Source organism: Chamaea fasciata, unplaced genomic scaffold (genome assembly GCF_029207755.1).
Source record: "Chamaea fasciata isolate MVZ Bird 193981 ecotype frontalis unplaced genomic scaffold, bChaFas1.0.hap1 SCAF_12, whole genome shotgun sequence".
Classification (NCBI taxonomy): Eukaryota; Metazoa; Chordata; class Aves; order Passeriformes; family Sylviidae; genus Chamaea; species Chamaea fasciata.
This window is the reverse complement of record NW_027094097.1, coordinates 5925717-5944451: the sequence shown is the minus strand read 5'-3', so window position 1 is coordinate 5944451 and position 18735 is coordinate 5925717.

Here is an 18735-nt window from a genome sequence, read left to right as displayed (position 1 = left end):
ATCTTGTTGTCATGGTCCTCTGAATGCCCCTGGAAAATTATGCTGCAACAGAAAATGCTAAGGGAAAAGTATGAAGAGTTTGATCTGATGGAATACTTGCCTTTACAGCAAAACATTGCTATTTCTTGAAGCAAAGTAAACAGGGGTGATTGCAAATGCAAACTCTGTTATGAATAAATGGATCTGCATTTGGGAGAAAAAGTAAAGTAACTCCTTTCTGTTGCAGACAAGATTGGTATTAATAGACTGACAGGAGCACCTGAACCCTCTTTTAGTCATCCAGTGAATTCATCTCATCATTACAATAAACCCCAAACATCAGCAATATCCTTTCCTCACATTTTCAATGGGTATGGATCTTCCTTTAAAATGGCAAAAATTTTGACTTTTTTTTTTTTTTCCTCCAGAAGGGTCAAGAGATGTAACTGTAACAGGAAAGGTCCAAGAGACAATGTGTATTAAACTTTTGTGTCCCTGTTAGATTTTTTACATTATAGGCATCTACTGAATTTCACTAAAATATCCCTAAACTTGCCACTGTAAGACAGCTGAAAAAAACATTTTATTCATTTAAAAAAAAAATAAAAAATCCCTATGGTGCGTAGATCCCAAATCCAATGCAATCTGAATTTAAGGTAACAATATATCTTACTCCAAGAAATGTTTTTCATTAAATCCCTCATGAAAGACTTGGTTGTAGGGCATGAGATCCCCATCTTCTTTAATATGCAGCAAAACCCAGCATGTTTTATTCAACGAGTCAGATCAGTGAGTGTATTCAGACTATAAATTTGTACATTATGTACAGATAAAAAACATACAATGCCAAGAAACTGGCAAAGAAATTTCCAGTTGATTTTTTTTTTCTTTGGGTTTATAAAAATAACTGTGGTGCATCAATTATTCCCTATTGCCATGGATACAAGTGATACTTTATTATATAACTGTACAGCTGTGCTCAGTTCTCATATGAAAAACAGACTTTTTCATCTTTCTATTTCATAGTTACTGAACTGAGATAATAACATCTCCTTTTATCTATGAAATCAATTTCTTTACCATTCTCTGAAGTATTATTGATTAGAATTTCATTAAAGCATTTATAATAAAATCTATAGTAAATGCCTCTGTTCTACTACAAGGATGCAATGGATGAAGGTCATTCTGTTATGTATTGCACATGCAACAAAGGTATATAACAGAGGGCTAGTAAAGTTTAAAAGTCAAGCATTCAAAAACTGGATTATTCAAATTCAGGCTGTCTTTTATATATATATGTTATGATGAAATCTTCAATCAGAGAAGTGTGTTTTCTATACATTATTGATTTCAGTCTGTTTTAACAAGCAGTAATTCTGACCAAAAAAAAAATTAGAAATCTGATATAATTTGACAAAATGTATTTCTGATGGGTTTTTCTGCAGACATTATTACTGTATTGTGGAAACCTTTTGGCACATGATTAAATGTTTCCTCACAGCAGCCCTAGATAGTTATTACATTTTACAGCCAGGAATCTAAAACTTTAAAATAGCGTTATTCCAAGATTGATACTTCTGTGGATAATAAAATTAGAGCTCTCCATGGGCTGATTTTTCCCCTAATATTTGACCTTGTGTGGTATTTGAGCAGTCCAGAGCCTTGCTCTTGCAGACCTGGCTGAGGGTGAGCTCCTGCTGGGATGTGAGAGAGAGTGCAGCCAGCAATATCCTCCAGAGAACTGGTCTAGAGCTACCTTGGTATTTAGATAGCAACAGCCCTGTCTGGCAGCAGTAGGGCAGCAGAGTTCTGAGTTACCTCTCTGTCCCTTCAACATTTGCGTCTTAGTCTCCATGGTTATCAGAGTCCTTGTGACTTGTAATATGTGCCTGTTAAAACCTTCACACCTGGTCTGTGCCCCCCACCCAAGTGCCAGATTTCAGAGGTAGAGTATGTGCTTCTTATTATCACTTGGCTGTGTTATCTCTAAAATCCGTGTGGAACTGACAGCATTAGACTACTAAAAAATTATGGTTTTATATGTACAGATATTTTTGCATTAGTTTCAGAAAAGCAGATATCAGTAAAAAAGCTTTAAAAATGTTTCGTGTTATAGATAAAAAACTGGTTTTTCATTTGCATAGGACATTGAGTAATAGTGCAAAGTAATAACACCAGTGAGAGGGCAGAGATTCTCACATATGCAAGGGAGAGTTTAGATTTATGTTTGATGTGGCAGAGTGGAGAAAAAAAGTCTGGGGAGTAAGACCAAAATGGCGAACAGAACTTATGGAGCTATGCCTGACTGTAGTTTGGGGAAAAGTTCGGACACAGAACAACTTTTACGTAGTTGTTCACAACATCATTAGTTTTAGGTTTAATGTATTTTTCTGTATGTTGCCTTATTACATAATTAGTGTGGAATGTGAAAGGGGAAAGTATAGTTTTTAGTTACATGGGTAGTTTCTAACAGTAGAAAAGGCTAAAAAGAAAATCAGTTCTAATGGTCACATGCCAAAACATAAATGCTCCAACCTTACAAAAAATTTAAGCATTCACAAATCTTGTATATTTTAGAAAGATCAGATGAAATCATAACAGTACTACTTAAGGTGATTAAGGAAATAAAGTCCATATTTCCTTATTTTGATTGGGACCAGATCACTGAAAAACCATGCAAGTATGCAAATATATGCAGCCATTAATTCTTGTAGATAAGCATACAGTTAAATTGACTCAGTATGGCTGTAAGCCAGCTCTTTACATATACAGAGGTATGTAATAGATTTTGTCAGTTTGAATGGCTTATTACTGTATATAGACACTTCTTCTTTTTGGATGGCACTGCTGCAAATGACATAATGAAAGAAATTAAACTTGTGGTGACCCACTTCAATATCTCTCCTTAGGCTTTCTCCCAAGCACTGGAGATTCTGTGGAAAGGGTGATATCTGTGTATGAATCCATGAGTCCACATTCACACACACTCCTTTTGTTTTTTAATTCTGACAAGTTTGGTGGCTGGTTAGGATCTTCCTGCATATCAATTTATGCCTACATATGTCATACGAATAATTAAAAATGCTCTATGGCTTTATGTTAATGTGTCTGTGTTGCAACAAAGATCAGTTAGAGACTCTCTTTGCAAACCTTGTTTTCAGTTACTTATCCTTTTTCCTGAACTTGCAGGTCTTGTGGGCAGAAGGCGAGTACTTTCTTTGTGCTGATGAGCACTGCTACAGTCCCATTAGTTTTTATGGTGAGTCAGGAGACCTATTTTCTTCATAGCACTGTTAGTGAGGGATAGTGCTGCATTTGGAAAATTCTCCTTTCCTTTTTACTTCATATAAATCCATCTTTCCTATTGTGTACTGAATTAGGACATGGTTTTCATTTTAAATGCCTGGCTTCCTCAACTGTAGCTTACTAAAGACGAACTTTATTATTCCTGAGGTCCTTTAAGATTGACAAATTCCATACTGTGAAGGTGAGGACTAATGACACTAGAAGACTGACTACCCCCATGCACTTCACGGGACAAAAGTAATGAGCAATTGTTTGTTGAATGCCCTGTTATTAGAAAAGACCACAGACAAAAGCAAGGGTGAAGTTGAAATTGTGTTTTAAGGCACATGTACTGGATTGGGGATTTGGTTTGAGCATAGAACAGTTTGCTGCAATTGGAAACCAGCATTATCACAGCAATTAGCCTTGGGCATAATCTCCCCTCTCCTATCTCCTGTTTAGATCATATATCAGCACCAGTAGTTCATGTTGTACTTGTAAGTAATGTACATCAAGTCTATCCCACTGTTCCACTTTTCCATTATAATGCCTATTTGACACCCTATTTAAAATGCATTTCATTTTACACAAAATAATTATTCAACTATTAATTGTGCACTCATCTTTCCTTCAGTGCTCTTTGTTATCTGATTATGTTGAATACGATTCTGTATATTACTGGTTTCCAATTCTGTTACATACTAAACAGAGCCATTAGGAATCCTGTTTATAATGGTGCCATTAAAAATGATGTGCTGTCAAGAGTGTCTTATAATGAAGTAGAGAATGTGTGTTTCCAAAGATATTTAATGACTATATGGTTTTAAATTGCAATGGAATATTTTTAATGGATTCCAATACAATAAATCAATCATATATTGCTTGACTTAGTTACATTATATTAATGATAGCTCTGTTTTATGAAAAACTGCACAGTTCACTCAGGAATATTCTTTCCCTGTCCCAGCCTTTGGCCTTCGTTCATGTTTTTATTCTAGATAAGTATTTATCTTATTGTTTTCTGGATTTTGTTTATTTTACTAGATTTGTACCATGATTAAATAGCTACAATACAAACCACTTTTAATATATAATTTTAATTCTAAGTGAAAGACAACACTAGAAAACCTACAAACTCTTTAAAAGGACAACTTTGCCAGTAGTCATTAGAACTTTTTTTCTCTCCCTTTCTTCTTGCAACCCCTTACAACTGAGCATGTGACCATCAGGTAGCAGGGCATGAGATAAAATATAATTGTGATTATGGGACTGACTAGTGAAATACTTAATTTGCTAAGTCTTACATTAGGGTTATTTTTTGTACTGTCATATGTCAATTCTTTGATAGTCTGGTGGCAAACTTTCACCACTGCTGGGATTCAGCTTGAATTTGGTGTAACATGTTAGGTACTCTGGGTATGAATTGTTTATTTCTGTGTTTTCTTGATAGTCTTCTGAAACAGAGCCCATTTGTTTGGGTTTTGTGTGCAGAGAACTTAAGACTTAATGAAAATTATCTTGTGATGCATTATGTCTCTGCTGCCTATACTGCTCCCTGAGAAAAAAAAAAAGCAAGTGATTTTTTTTCTCTTTCTATTCCTATTTTCTTTTTTAACAAGTGAGTTGCAGGGTAATCACTTCTCTTCTTTATAGGCATGTACATGGAAATTTTTTGTGAAAATATCTTTGCACTTGGCAACTACAAATTAATTCTCATACGGTGTGTACAGAATCAGTGCCTTTCACTAGTGCTAAACTAAGGTATAATAAGTTAAACCAAGTTGTGAATACAGTAGATCTTGGGATCAGGATGCTTATTTCTAATCTTGTTTCAGTCACATTGTATAATTTTCAGTGTCCTGATGAGAAACAATACAGCTTCTAGAGCCGTGAGCCTACAACTTTATTAATTTTCCTGTAGCTTCTTTTTTTTTAAAGAAAATCGTGCATTTGGAGCTCCTCATCAGTGAAGCTATTTTTAGTTTTTTGTACTCCTAGCTCTATATATTTTTGAGGTGTGTCAGATTAAGCTGTGATAAATATCACAGAGGCTAACTGAAATGATTCTTGTGTATTTTTAATAGGACAATCCACTGAGAAGAGAAAATTGGTTAAAATTTGCTGACAAGAGCAAGATTTGGCCATATGGCCTAAAAGGCAAGATAAAAAAAATCAGCCATGTGTACATATTCTCTATTTAATTAAATAAGAGGAAAAAAAGCTGCTTGATTTTGTTTTTGCTTTTGTTTATTGTTTTTGTATCATTGCTTCTCCCAGAACAAGTATTTTGTATAATTGTTCTCAAACTCTCATTTGGAGTGAAGTTTATCAGAAGTGTATTAATATAGAATTCATTTTTGTCTCAACCCAAGTTAGGGATGAATACATAAATTAATATTCTGGACCAGCCAAGAGGTTAAGAACCTTTTAAAAGGGAGCAGTGTGTGTGAACAGCTGCAGGTGTTTATCACTTTATTGTCATGTGTTTTTTCTCTTACAGGATAAGACACAGGTTGCTGACTGGAGTATAATCGACCCTGTTTCATTGCAGAAGTTGTGTTATGATTATACATGTCCCAGAAATGCTCTTTAGTTAATGACAGTCTTGCACTCTGACCCATACGATTTTTTTCTGGCATTGTTTAAAAAAAATCTAATCACAAAAACACATTAAATGTCATGCAAAATAATAGATTAGAATCCAAATTAACATTAGGCTATCAGACTAAAGCTACTAATGCAGTGACTAAACCTTGCGAAAGGATTTTAACAGAGCTTTGACTGCCTCTATCATGGATCTTTTACATTAAAATTACATTAAACACATTATTAAGCGAAGTAATAATCCTGTGACATAATTCTGATTAATAACGTGAAGTATTGCACAATGAACTTGGAGCGAAAATTCAATCTTTTTGTTTTGATTATCATTATAGGAGACACATCAGGTTTGTATATTTATTTACCTACAACTATGACCCAGACTTCAAATGTCCAAATTTTCCTTGGTGTTTAAAAAAAACCCAACTAAACATTATAGAATTTTCCTACACTTAAAACTATTTCAGGGAGAATCTTACATTTCTCAGTTCTTTCCACCATATTGTATTCAGAATACCACCTTGTTTCATTCCTTGTTTGTGCATTTTCAACAGTAACAGGAGCCACCAACAAGAAAGGTCAGATTTTCAAAGGAGCTCAACACCTGAAAGCTTCCCTAAATGAGCCTTGAAAAGGATTTTCACACCAATGACAAAAATGTGGCAGACCATTTTTCCATACAACCTTTCATCCCAGATACACAAAATACCCATTTATGAGTGGAGCACTGCTCATTAGTCTCATGGTAGGGACAATGGACTAGTGTTTTTCAGTGTTCTAGGTTAGGATTAGAGATATTCGTTGACAATGATCAATGAACATTGAAAATTAACCTAGCTTTATGCAGCTGTAACTAAAAGTCATCATAGTGCACAATTTGTTTGTCAAAAACCTTGCAGCCTAATGGATTTAAAAATGTTAGGGGACACTGAGCTGCATAACAATAGTATGGTAACTGGGTGCCTCCTAATGAGATACATAAACAGACAGCAAATGTTGCAGGAAACCCTCTGCTGAAAGCAGGGTTCATAAATTTCAGCCCTCTGGGGATTAAGATGACTCCCTGCAACTCAGATACCATCACCTAGAGACAGATTTATTGCTTAAAACACTTGTTTGATAGTAGATACCAAAGGCTTTGGAAGATAAAGCATGGTTCAGGTTGTCTGTACTGCAGATGGATGTTGGGCAGCTGAGAACCTTCTCCCGGGCGAGGGACTCCTCTAGGGGGTGACAGGACAAATCTGTAAGATTTTAGCAGACCCCAGCCAAAGCCCATCGCAGATGGCTGGAATCCGCCTATGCACAAAGCAAGCTTCAGGCTGGGGAACTTAGTGGACGGAAATATAGGGTGGGGTAAAGGAATTATTGCCTTAGATTTAAATGCCTAAATTTTTTTTAGTCTTGTCCAGATCTGGACCTGATGCACTGAGATGAAATAGGTCACATACATATCCAAGATATGTATCACCAGAGGGCAGTGCTAAACTGGGAACTAAAATTTTATTTTGATGTGTAATTCATGCGTATGGAAAAAAAGCTGCTTTTGTTCTGCTTCAAATATTACTATTTAAAACATATTTCATTGAAACTAGTGTGTGTCTGATTTTGGAGCAATGAGAAACATGATGATTTTATTAGGAGCAAGAAAAAGAATGGTTAAACATTACTTGTTGGAGTGCAGAAGAGAGATTTTGCTCTGAATTGCTCAGACCCTGAAATATATTTTGTTCTTCTTCTTAAGAACATTGCAAGATTTAAGTTATTTGACATATCCTGTGCTTAACCTCTTCAAGAACCCGTGGTTATCTCTTTTGGATGGTAGGAAAAGGCACGTTCTCTCCTGTGCTGCTCATCCAGGAAAATAAGTCTTGCCTCGGGAGCTGTGGCCTGTGTCACGTACGGAGTCACAGCGCACAAAGAGTTACTGCAATTTGCATAAAAATGCCAGTAAAGTGCAAACGCTGCTTCATTAATATGAATGAAGTTCACAGGATATTTACAAATTACACAAAGCCCCCCATTTAAAAATATATATATTTGATGCAAGTCACACACGGTGTGTATGTGAAGTAGTTTCTGATACTGGCATAACATGGCACGACAATAAGTAAATAATAATGGTTGTCTTCATCTTCATTGAGGCAGGAACTTGGATTGGGCACTGACAGTAACAGATGTAGCTGTGGATATTAGTTGAAATGAACTCCAGTGTAGTATATCACAGTAATAGGCTTTGTCAATATGAAGCATGCTGGAAAAGCAGGGACTTAAATCTGCATGAGGAAGTGGGAAAAGGGTCAGATTGAAAAGGATGTGTCTTCAGTGCAGATGCGAGGCTTCTGCCTTTCCAAGGAGCGTGATGCTCTGTACACAGGGAATAATGAGAGTATGAAGCAGTAGCAGTATTTTATTAATGAAAGACTGGTTTCCTATTAGTCCGTGATAATGAGAAGCATACTGTGTCTATGGAAATAGGAATCAAAACCGTGATCTAGTACACAGTAAATTCATATAGAATTATATTGGGCATTAAGATTTCCTCGTAATAGAGCATACACAAATAAATCTAGAGAGGCTTATGTATGAAAAATGATTCTTATCTTTCTTTAGCACTTGTGAGTCACCCATATGACGGTGTCTTTTATCATGAGCTGAGTGAAATATAAAATCTTTCTCAGGATATTACGCATTAATCATTAATTTTTATGTTATGAAAACCACAGTATCGCAGCTAAGTTGGAAAATGATCTACATCAACTTCACTTAAAGCTTAAAGACATTTATTTTAAAATACTGGTATTGAATTCAAGAATGCAGTGCTCTGGTATCATTGCCAGTTGGCGTCACATAAATGAGCTCATCTTTTCATGAAGAATTACATCCCCAGATTAAGACAATATCATGAGTACTGGGCCATTTTCTGCACTTTAATTACTATTGTAAACCTGAAATCAAACTGTAATTTTATAACTATTCGGATTGTTTACTTGTACTATGTGAAGAATGAGAATTTGGACAGTTGGGTGGTCTGTGCTTTATTTTAATAAGAGGTAAAGCTATATTTTTCTATGGATTAAGTCCAACACAGAGAGAACTGTCAGTGTGAAAACAATAGAATTTATCTCCACTGATGTAGCTTGACATATGAACAAGAGCCTGAATTGTTGCCATGGCAATAAATGTGTAGGACTTATGCATGCATTTTCTGCTATAGGATTTTGATTAATGGCATTGACTAAATAGTCTGAAGTAGAAGAAACACTGCAGCAGGCCTGAGAACAGAGATGGCCTGGAATGGGTATGCACACCCTACTGTACACTTTTACTGGGAAAATAAACTGGTTGCAATCGGAGTTGTCAAGTCTCCAGTAAAATATGAATTGAGGATTTAGCACTTACATTTAGTGTGAGAACTCAAAAAGACAGTCTCTTGAAAAATGAACTGTTAGAACACTTCTATTTTCATATATGGTATTTCTTCTTTTGGGATGAATGGTTTCAATGATAAAAATAGTCTTTTTCCAACTTTAGTGGCTGTGGGCTCAATACTGGTCTTGATTCAGGAGACAATAAAGTATCTAACTTTGATTCATTCATTAAGGTATTGAAGCTCTGGGGGAGGAAAGGGTCAATGTCCTACTGAGCCAAGATCTTCATCTGGTGTAGGGAAAAGTGGTTTTCTGGGTCTGGGGTAGGATGCAGAACACCTTGTGGGAGGTTTTATTAAGGGAATCGTCAGAACTTACCAGAAAGGCCCCTAAATAACACAGCCTTTGAATTCAAGTAGATCTGATTGAAAACAATAAACCTACAGGTTTCCCTGAGTTTGTGTGGCAGTGTATACTTGGCCATAGTGCATTTGCAATTCTAAATATATTTGTTGTGAAAGAAATGTAAAGTCCTAACTAGTGTTTAACAAGCTGTACTTGCACTGATTTTTCAGTGAATTCTGGAGCACATATGACAAATAATTGTGTGTATATGAGTGATTTAAAAAGAAGTCAGGGAACTCTGCAAACAACTCCAAACAATTCAAAAAACAACAAAAAAGTGACAAAAATACTTCTCATGTCGAATTTGAAGATCCTTCTTCTGATTTAAAATATATTTTATTCCCTTATCTATTCATTACAGGAGCTATTTGTGTTTAATCAAGGGTTCAGCTTTCCTCCAGCTCATATTCTATTCCTAATCAACCCTGTCAAGGAATCAGACTGCTGAATTTGTGATGTAGCTATCATTTCTATGGTAATAGGATAGTTGATGAGCACAGTGTTATTGGCTCATTGTAGGATGAGGAAAAAGAAACACTGGACTGTGTGGGAGGCAGTTAACAGGGACACAAGTGACTGTTGTTGGAGAAAACAGGAGCACAGGAAATGATGGCCAATTAAAAGTATTTTTGTGAAAGGATTCCTTTCCAATTTGCCTCAATTTGAAGCTTTCTCTTATTTTATAAGCTCACTAATACGTTAAGAATTGTATCAGAAACAGTAATTAATAAGTATGTTTCAGTGCTTTTGCCATTATACTTTATGTTATGGTTGTCTTGATTTGTGCTTCGGTAATTGCTCATTGCAAACTTTTGAGGCAAGAAGATAATAATTGTGTTAGAGTTTTAAAAAACCTGATCCTGTTTACCTGATCCTTGTGCTTCCAGTCTCTTACTGGCATCATCTACCTTACTTTGGCACATTCATTTCTCCGTGGTAGTGGTGATGGAATATGTTCCTTCTGGTCCAGACACTTTCTTGGGCTTTTGAAAGGGGGAAGTGGTGGAGCCTCAGATTGATTTTCATGCCTTCCAAACCTGGAAGCAGAGGGGAAAAAAGTTAACGTGAGACCACCATATTTGTCCCTGGATCTCTCAAATGAATAATGCTGCTCTTTTTGGCTCCCATGCCATCTGCTACTGAGTAGTACATCACAGGTCTGCCTTCTTTTCCACACCTCTTCCAAAGCAAGGAAGAAGGAAAGGAATGCAAAAACAACCCAGGGAGCTTATTTTAAGGATAAGAATCTTCAATTTCATTGGCTTGTGCTTTTGGAAGTGTTTTTAGGATGTCTAGTCCATTACTGTGTAACTCCTCTGTATCTGGCGCCTTTCATGACTTTCAAAGTTCCATCTCTGGTCCAGGTCTTCCTTTCATGTAACCTTCCTCTGCTCGAGGTGTCCTTCAGCAGTGCTGAAGTGTTCTCAGTGTAGGAACAGCACATCCCTGGAAAAAGAAGGATTCCAACCAAAGTAACGGGATGTGGTACAATAAATAGCTCTGGTATGAACCAGCCACAGGGAATACAAAGCCATACAGCTGGTGCTGATGTTCACACTGAAGACTTAACCAGGAAAGGTCCAGAAGACTGTTTTACTTTCATGTGATCATGAATCAATTCAGTCTTACCCGAGGAAACCCATTGAAATACATTTGAACTTAGGTAAAAAGCAAAATCAAAGTACCTGTTCTGTAGCCATTCATAACTTGTTAGCAATTGAAGGATTCTTCACAGTGCTTATCAGTGTCTCAGTATATATAAAGGGTCTTGGCAGAATAGCTTTAATATCATTTTCTCATTCATCTTCATTGGATTTTCGAAAGGGAACTCTAATGCAAGCCCAGTGTAGGGCAGAGGGGGCTGTCTGTCGAAACTGGAGATATCACAGCACGTTCATGGGTTTGACAGGTTATCACCTTAATAGGAAGACTGCCAGAGACCTTCCAGCTCTCAAGCAAGAAGAAAGACCAGGCCAATTATCCCGATTCAGCCACAAAAATAATGGACTTGAATGAAATTCCAAAGCCTGTTAATGGACCCTGGAAGTGACTGAGAAGCTGAGGAGTTAGTGAACCATTATCATTGCACATTGGCCTTCGCACACACAGGCCAGCAATAAGTAATGTGATCAACACTCTGGTTCTCAAATAAATATCTTCTCCATGTTGCATAGGTTATCTCAAATTTTATGACCTCTGCCGCCAGACGAAAAGCAGGGGTAGGGATTCAAAGGGCAATAGGAAAGAAACTCCAAACATCATGAGAGTGAAATTAAGCAACGAATCTCTTCTCCAGAGGCAACTGAAGTTGCACTACAAATTTACAGTTTTAAATCTATCTGAGTAATTTTAGAGGCAACCTTGCTAATCTGATGCAGGAGGATGGAGCCAAGGCTCTTCTTGGTAATGCCAAGCAACAAAAAAAAGAAGCAACAGGCACAAACTGTTGCACGAGGAGTTCCAGTTAATGGTGAGGAGGAACTTCACTGTGCAGTGACCAAGCACTGGAACAGATTGTCCAGAGAGAGTGTGGAGTCTCCTTTCCTGGAGATAATCAATAACAGTCCTATTCCATGTGCTCCACAGCATCTAAAATTCATAGTTGTGAGGTTCATATCTCTCAAAAACCCAAATACAGAATAGGAAGTTAGGCCCCAGATCAAACAAATCACTCACTGGAAAAATCAATGTCCTAAACTTTTGGTGAAATTTGATTTAGGCAACCACTTGGTATTAATAGAAAAAACTTTTAGATTCAACTGTTTGGAAGTCTTATATAGGTCTATGTGAATACACAGCTTGGTGGATAGAAGCAGAAAAATGATTACAAAAAAAAAACCAATGAAGAGTAAACTGGGAAATATATTAAAGAAATTTATCCTTTGATGCAAATTTTCTGTCTGTATAATCAAGAAAACAGGATGAGAAAACAGGAATGTGTGATATCCACTAGTGTATAGGATCATTTTTTCTATTTTTTTTTCATCAGTAAAATAGGTTGCTGATAGTCTGTCAATTTTCCTGGGAGAGAGCTTCCTGTGAAAGTATTTATCTTCTGAAGCCAAGAAAATATATGCTGGAAAATTACCTTGTTTATCTCTCCTGATGATGTCTGCCTAGTGAAAATGTTTTTAATTGCCCTTGCCTTCCAGAGAAGCAGTTCTTATCATATCACATTATCATGTAATCTTCCAGGGCCTATAATGTGACATATGGGTTTATTAGTGGGTAACATCTGAAGTGACACAGTTTTAACTAAACATAGATCTAGTCAAGATGCCTGCAACCTTTAGGATCAACAGAGATGATTGGTTTGAGAACTAATGATTCCTGTTTTTAAAGTGTACACAGCTATCCTCAGCAATATTCACACTTTGGTGTGGTCTTTTATCCCACTAAATCAAATAAAATTATAAATTACTATGGTAATCACATGTACTGTAAATTTTGTACTGCATTGGGTTTTAATAATAGATTTTTCTATTTAAGGAAGTACCTTTGATCCAAACAAAAGAGTCTGCCTTAAAAAAAAAGAGAAAAGGAAAAAAAAAAAAAAGCTGTTTCATTTTATATTGGAAAAATACAATGTGACATCTGGAGAATAAATTGTTCAGTCAGCCAGAAATACGCCTTGTAAAAATTGCTTAGGTTTCTGTAACAAGATTATTTACTGCGACTGTTCACCTATAATACAGCACACTTCTGAAATGGACCTTTTATGAAACACATCAAGCACTGTGGAAATGTATTCAGTGCATTAATCTACAACACTACACACTTTACAACACTTTTAGAACAGATTTTGAAACTCAGATCATCTAATGAGACAGAAAGTTTTTTCTTTATATTCATTCCAGTCACGTTTTACCCTAAGCCCTCAGAGTATTTAACATAATGCAATAGGTTTTTTTAGAAAAAACAGACAAACAAAATGTATTACTTTTCAGATGACTAGTGATCGGACTGTTCTCAGTGCATATTTCCCCTGCCCGCACATAAGGCAGATACCAGCCTATCTTTGGCTCTAGAGTTTTATAAATATTTGAGCACTTCCAAACACGTCAGTTTCTAATCATAGTTTTGTGTAATCAATAGCAACATCTTGATTCTGATCATACTAAAGCCAAAGAAAGGGCCTGACACAGAGAGGGCGGCATTGATTTGCTTTAGCTCTAGGTGTCTCAAATGATGTAACATGGAAAAATGGAAGCAATGGAAAGGATGCATTTGTGCCTTGTTTTAGGCCCTGGATATGCAAGAAGCAGCACATATTCTGTAACAAGGTGATTTCTAGATCGGAATAAAATAATGAGTAAAGATTGGATGAAAGTTGATTCAGGAAATATCCAGATGTGGCAATAAAAAATTAAATTTTACTAGTGATATCTGTGAAAGCCAATATCTAAACCCCAAGCAAAATGACAGCAATCTAACACCTATTTTTTTCCCTGTAAAATAGGTTACAGTGAAGTTCCAAGAATGTAGGAGGAGAGTCATTTTTTGACATGCAATACAGAAATTACTGCATTCAAATTGTGAGATAGATACTGAGACAGCAGGAGAATGAAACAATGGTCACAAAAGCAGGAATCTTTCCGTTTCTAAACACAGAAGACAATCTTTAATTGCTGTCTTGTCTGAAAGTATGAAGAGTATTCTGTTGACTGGTAAAAACATTGCATAAATCACATGTTGGAATGCTTGACTCAGACATTGGTGCTGTCATACAGTCAGGTAGTCCCAAACCAATGTTCCTTTTTTCTCCAGAAGTCCATTATAAAAATGAAAATCAAGATCATGAAATTCTTCAACTGTCAGTTGTCATTAAAGATTTAGGTGGAAAAAGAAACCAGCTGAAGAACAAGAATGCAGTGTAAAAGCAACAAGTATATAAAAATCCACTTATTTTTTAGTTTAGATTCCCCTCTGTTCCAGCAGCATGGTTTATAGGAGCGTCTCAGCACAGGTAAACTGCAGGTTTACCTTCAGGTTTTGGGGTAAGCATCCAAGCCTGCCTGGATTTCCTGCCAGTTCAAGTTGCTTATTATGAAGAGAAGTCCAAAATGCCCACAAATTTTATAACATAGGATATTAACTTGGAAATTGCTGCTGTGGATTGCAATTACTTTCAGTGCTTTATACCAAGATATTACATTTCCTTTGTTGCAAGATAATGGTACCATATGGAGAAGGCTGAAATTCACCGACCCGAGGAAATGAGCAGTCCTTGAATTCTTAGTTTCTGCCACTGACACAGAGATTGGTCGGAGAACTTGAGTTTCATCTTGGTAGTCTGATATCTATCTTCATTATGGATTTTACAGTATTTTGCATATATAAACTGCTGCATAAGTGGTTTTACTTTTACTCATATTAAAATAAACCTTAATTAACAAAAAGAAGTAATTTATACAGGCAAGGAGTAATTGAGAGATGTTATCTGCCAGAAGTTGCTACCTGTCGTCTTGCTTTTAAAGATATTTCTTCCTGTTTCTTCTGTGTCTTGCCACTTAAAATTAAATCATTCCAAGATTGTGAAGTATTTTTTTTCAGAAGCCTTCTGATGTTGTCATTTTTGTATCTTCAGATGTTCAATTGTTGCAGTGCTCTGCATTTCCTGCAGATTTCATTCTCTGCAGAATGATTCATGTAATTTACTGGAAGCAGTGTCTACTGTATGTTCACTTCTTCAGCCACCAGAATATGCATGCATCAGAAGTCATACTGTTTCCTGTAATAACCTCTGGTTTCTTTGTTCTTAAAAATGTCATAATTTATCTGAAATGCTGTTATGATGCTCCTTTTATTTCCCACCTTTATTTTCCTCGATTGCTTTTACACTCCACTCCATTTTGCAGTATTGATGCTTTATTTGTCTTCTTTTTTTAGCTTTGATTATGTTTTCATTTCACGTCCTTGGTTTTACCATATAAACAGTGACTCTGAGTTTATTATTAGCAGAGGTATGTATGGATAACTTGGGCTGGCATATTCTGCAGGCAGTTATGAATGGGAACAAAAGGTATTATGTGCTACACTGTGTGTATCTGAACAGACTAAATAATAAAGAAGTAAATGATATAAAGTAAAGCACTTGTTTTACTCAATGCCTGCTTGTATTGTCAAGTAGCAAATAGATAACTGAATCAATCAGGGAGAAGAGTAGTGCCTCTTCATGTGGAAGTTCGAGAACATCCCTTAACTTTCCAGATAAAGTTTCCCAAAGGACTATTGTGTTCCTCAACTTTTATGCCCCAAGTGGTTGGTGCTCTTGCTTGGTGTAACTCTGAGAATTGTGTGAATAAAATGAGAAACTCTTTGGGTATAGGAGCTAAAACAATGTCAAATACTATTCTCCTATTACTTAACGTTCCCCCAATTTGAAATCTGATTTTTCATTGATATGGGATTCCAACTCCCTCATAAAACACCTGACAAGAGCTCCACCCTGTCTTGGCCCTGGTCCTAAATGTCTGTGATATGCTGTAGGAAAAACAGCCAATCGTCAAGAAAATAGCAACTATTCCTAAATGGTGGGAGAGGGAGCTAGACGAGGCCTTTGCCTTTCACAAATCGACATAGTTTAGTACTGCTTCTCAGGCTCAAGTAAATCAGATGTTTGAATGTATGATCAGTGAACTGAATATGCAACACAGTAGTACTGGGCAGAGAGAAAACAGGGAGGTAAATAAGGCTCCAGATATTACTGATGTTCTGCTGGATGATTGAATTAAAACTAGAGCAGATACTGAATATGTGTATATATCACAATAGGAAATAGAACTCAAAGGAAAGTTAAGTTAGCTTCTTTTGTTGACAAGGCTTCTTTTATAAAAATACCACTGAAAAAACTGTTTCCCTCTGCACATTCTACAGATGGAGTGCAGGAATATGAATTTTTGTGTGGATTCATGGTTATAGCTTTAGACAGACTTTAAAACTTCCAGAGATTTTTCCTGTTCAGTTATGATCCTGCACTGAAGTGATAATATTATTCTTTCTGTGCTCAGTAATCCTTGGTCAGCTACTTGGGCTTACAATATCATTAACTTTTTCAAACCAAATCCCAATATTAAAGTAAAAATCTACAGTAAAAGGATGTGAAATAAATAAGCTTCTGCTCTGTAAAACTTCATATAAAATACATACAATAAGCTACTAGTATCATAGTAGCTATATAATAAAGTATACTGTAAATCCCTACATAGAAAAATAAAGACTACAGAAATTGAAAAATTCAAGTGTAATACTTGGAATACGAAAATATGTATATTATAGTATTAAAATTACTATTGCTTCATAATAGCCATTCCTTAAGCCTGCACAACTGCTATCCATGGAAATTGCAGAAAACCAGCCCTAGTTCTGGAGAAATTTGGTGTTTGGCACTAGTAGCAGTGTAAAACGCTTAAGTGCTTCAGAGCCACTCAGTGTTTCATGACCCCACCTGCCCTCTTAGGTAGATTCTTAAATCATTATGGTTGCAGATGTCAAGGAGAGAGGCAGGTTGGGCTAATCTCCTGTTCCCATGCTGTAACACCACCATTTAACACAGCCCTTTGGCCCTTTCCTCTTCGTAAAGCACAAGTCTGGTGTTCCTAATTCTGAGTGTTTGGAAGGGAAGAGGCCACACTGTTGTGAAGAAAGCACTTGGTCTGTTCTCTCTGTTACACACCTCAGCTGACACCTTTCCTTTGCTGCATAGTGGACACCGTGGGGGTCATGTAACCCTTGAATTTTAGCTTTTTCCTTCCCACAGCCACATCTTCCCTTCCCAGCTCATTCTGTGAACCCGGTGAGTGTGATCTCATGTTTTCGGAAAGGCAAGGGAGGGGTTGGGGACAGCAGAAATGGGTCTTCTTACTTGATCAAAACGTTGCTGCGGTCTGGCCGTGTGACAGATCCATAAAACATCTCATGGAGACAGGACCAGCTCAGAAGGTGTGCTGAGGTAAATAACGCTGCAAAAGGTATTAGACTCAGGTCAATAGAAAATGCAGGCTTTGGCTTGGAATAATGAAACTATTTGGACGACACTAGTTTAGTGGAATGTGCAGTGAAAATCTTTATTTGCAGGAAATGCACGTGTCCAGTAAGTGAGGAAGTACCCAGCTGATGATTAAAGAATCATGGGAATACCATGTTTAAGCTGGTGAAACAAGGATAAATGTGTAATTTTTAAGGAAAAAAAAAAAAGCTTTCTCCAAGCAGTAGTGTATCCATTCATTTCTCCAGTAGTTCAGCTACATCATTGTAAAGAGTTTTTCTACTAGATTCAAAAAGCTGAAGGACGCAGGGAAAACCATTAGCTGAAAAACTGTCAAATGTGCATATTTTTCCCTGCTGAGTTTTAATCTCCTTAAAAACTTTTCCTGTAATAATTGGGAAAACTCCTTTAGTTCTTATAGTTTGTGCATGAGGAATGATTACGTAGGGTTTATTAGCCTGATGAATGTGAATATTAGGTTTCTTATTTCTGATAAATGAAAATCAATCCAACAGATAAAAAAAATTACAATACCAACAATTAATACTACAGCTTGTTTTATAGTTCTTTCAAAAAAGGTCTAGTTAGGAATTCTGCCTATGTCTGCATGTAAAAAATGGATTAATTTTATAAATAGCATATTTCACATGATAGTTAAGTTGAATTTTTTCCCTACTTTCTGCAAGGTATGCTGGCAGGAATAAAGTTGGAATTGAAACTCCCAGTCTGCAAATACTTCCAATTTTCAGTTACTGAGGGTATTTTTACTTAAATTCTTACTCCAGAATTTTGTTAAATTTATCCTCCTTCGATAAAGCCTTTGCACCTCTGTGTCTCACATGTACTTAACAGGTTGATCTAAAATCTCACAGCCCTTTCTTCTACTCTGCTTCCCCTCTGTTTGAGGCAGTTTAATGAATGCAGTTGTTCTCTAGACATTTTGGGACTTATCATCTACAGAATAATTTGCAGTATTATTTCATAGTTTAAATAATGTTCCCTTGTTCAGAAACCCACTACTATAATCATTTATTGATTGACTAGTATTGAAATATTATAGATCACTGGCACAATGTAAATTAGTATTTTATATCTGATGCCACATTG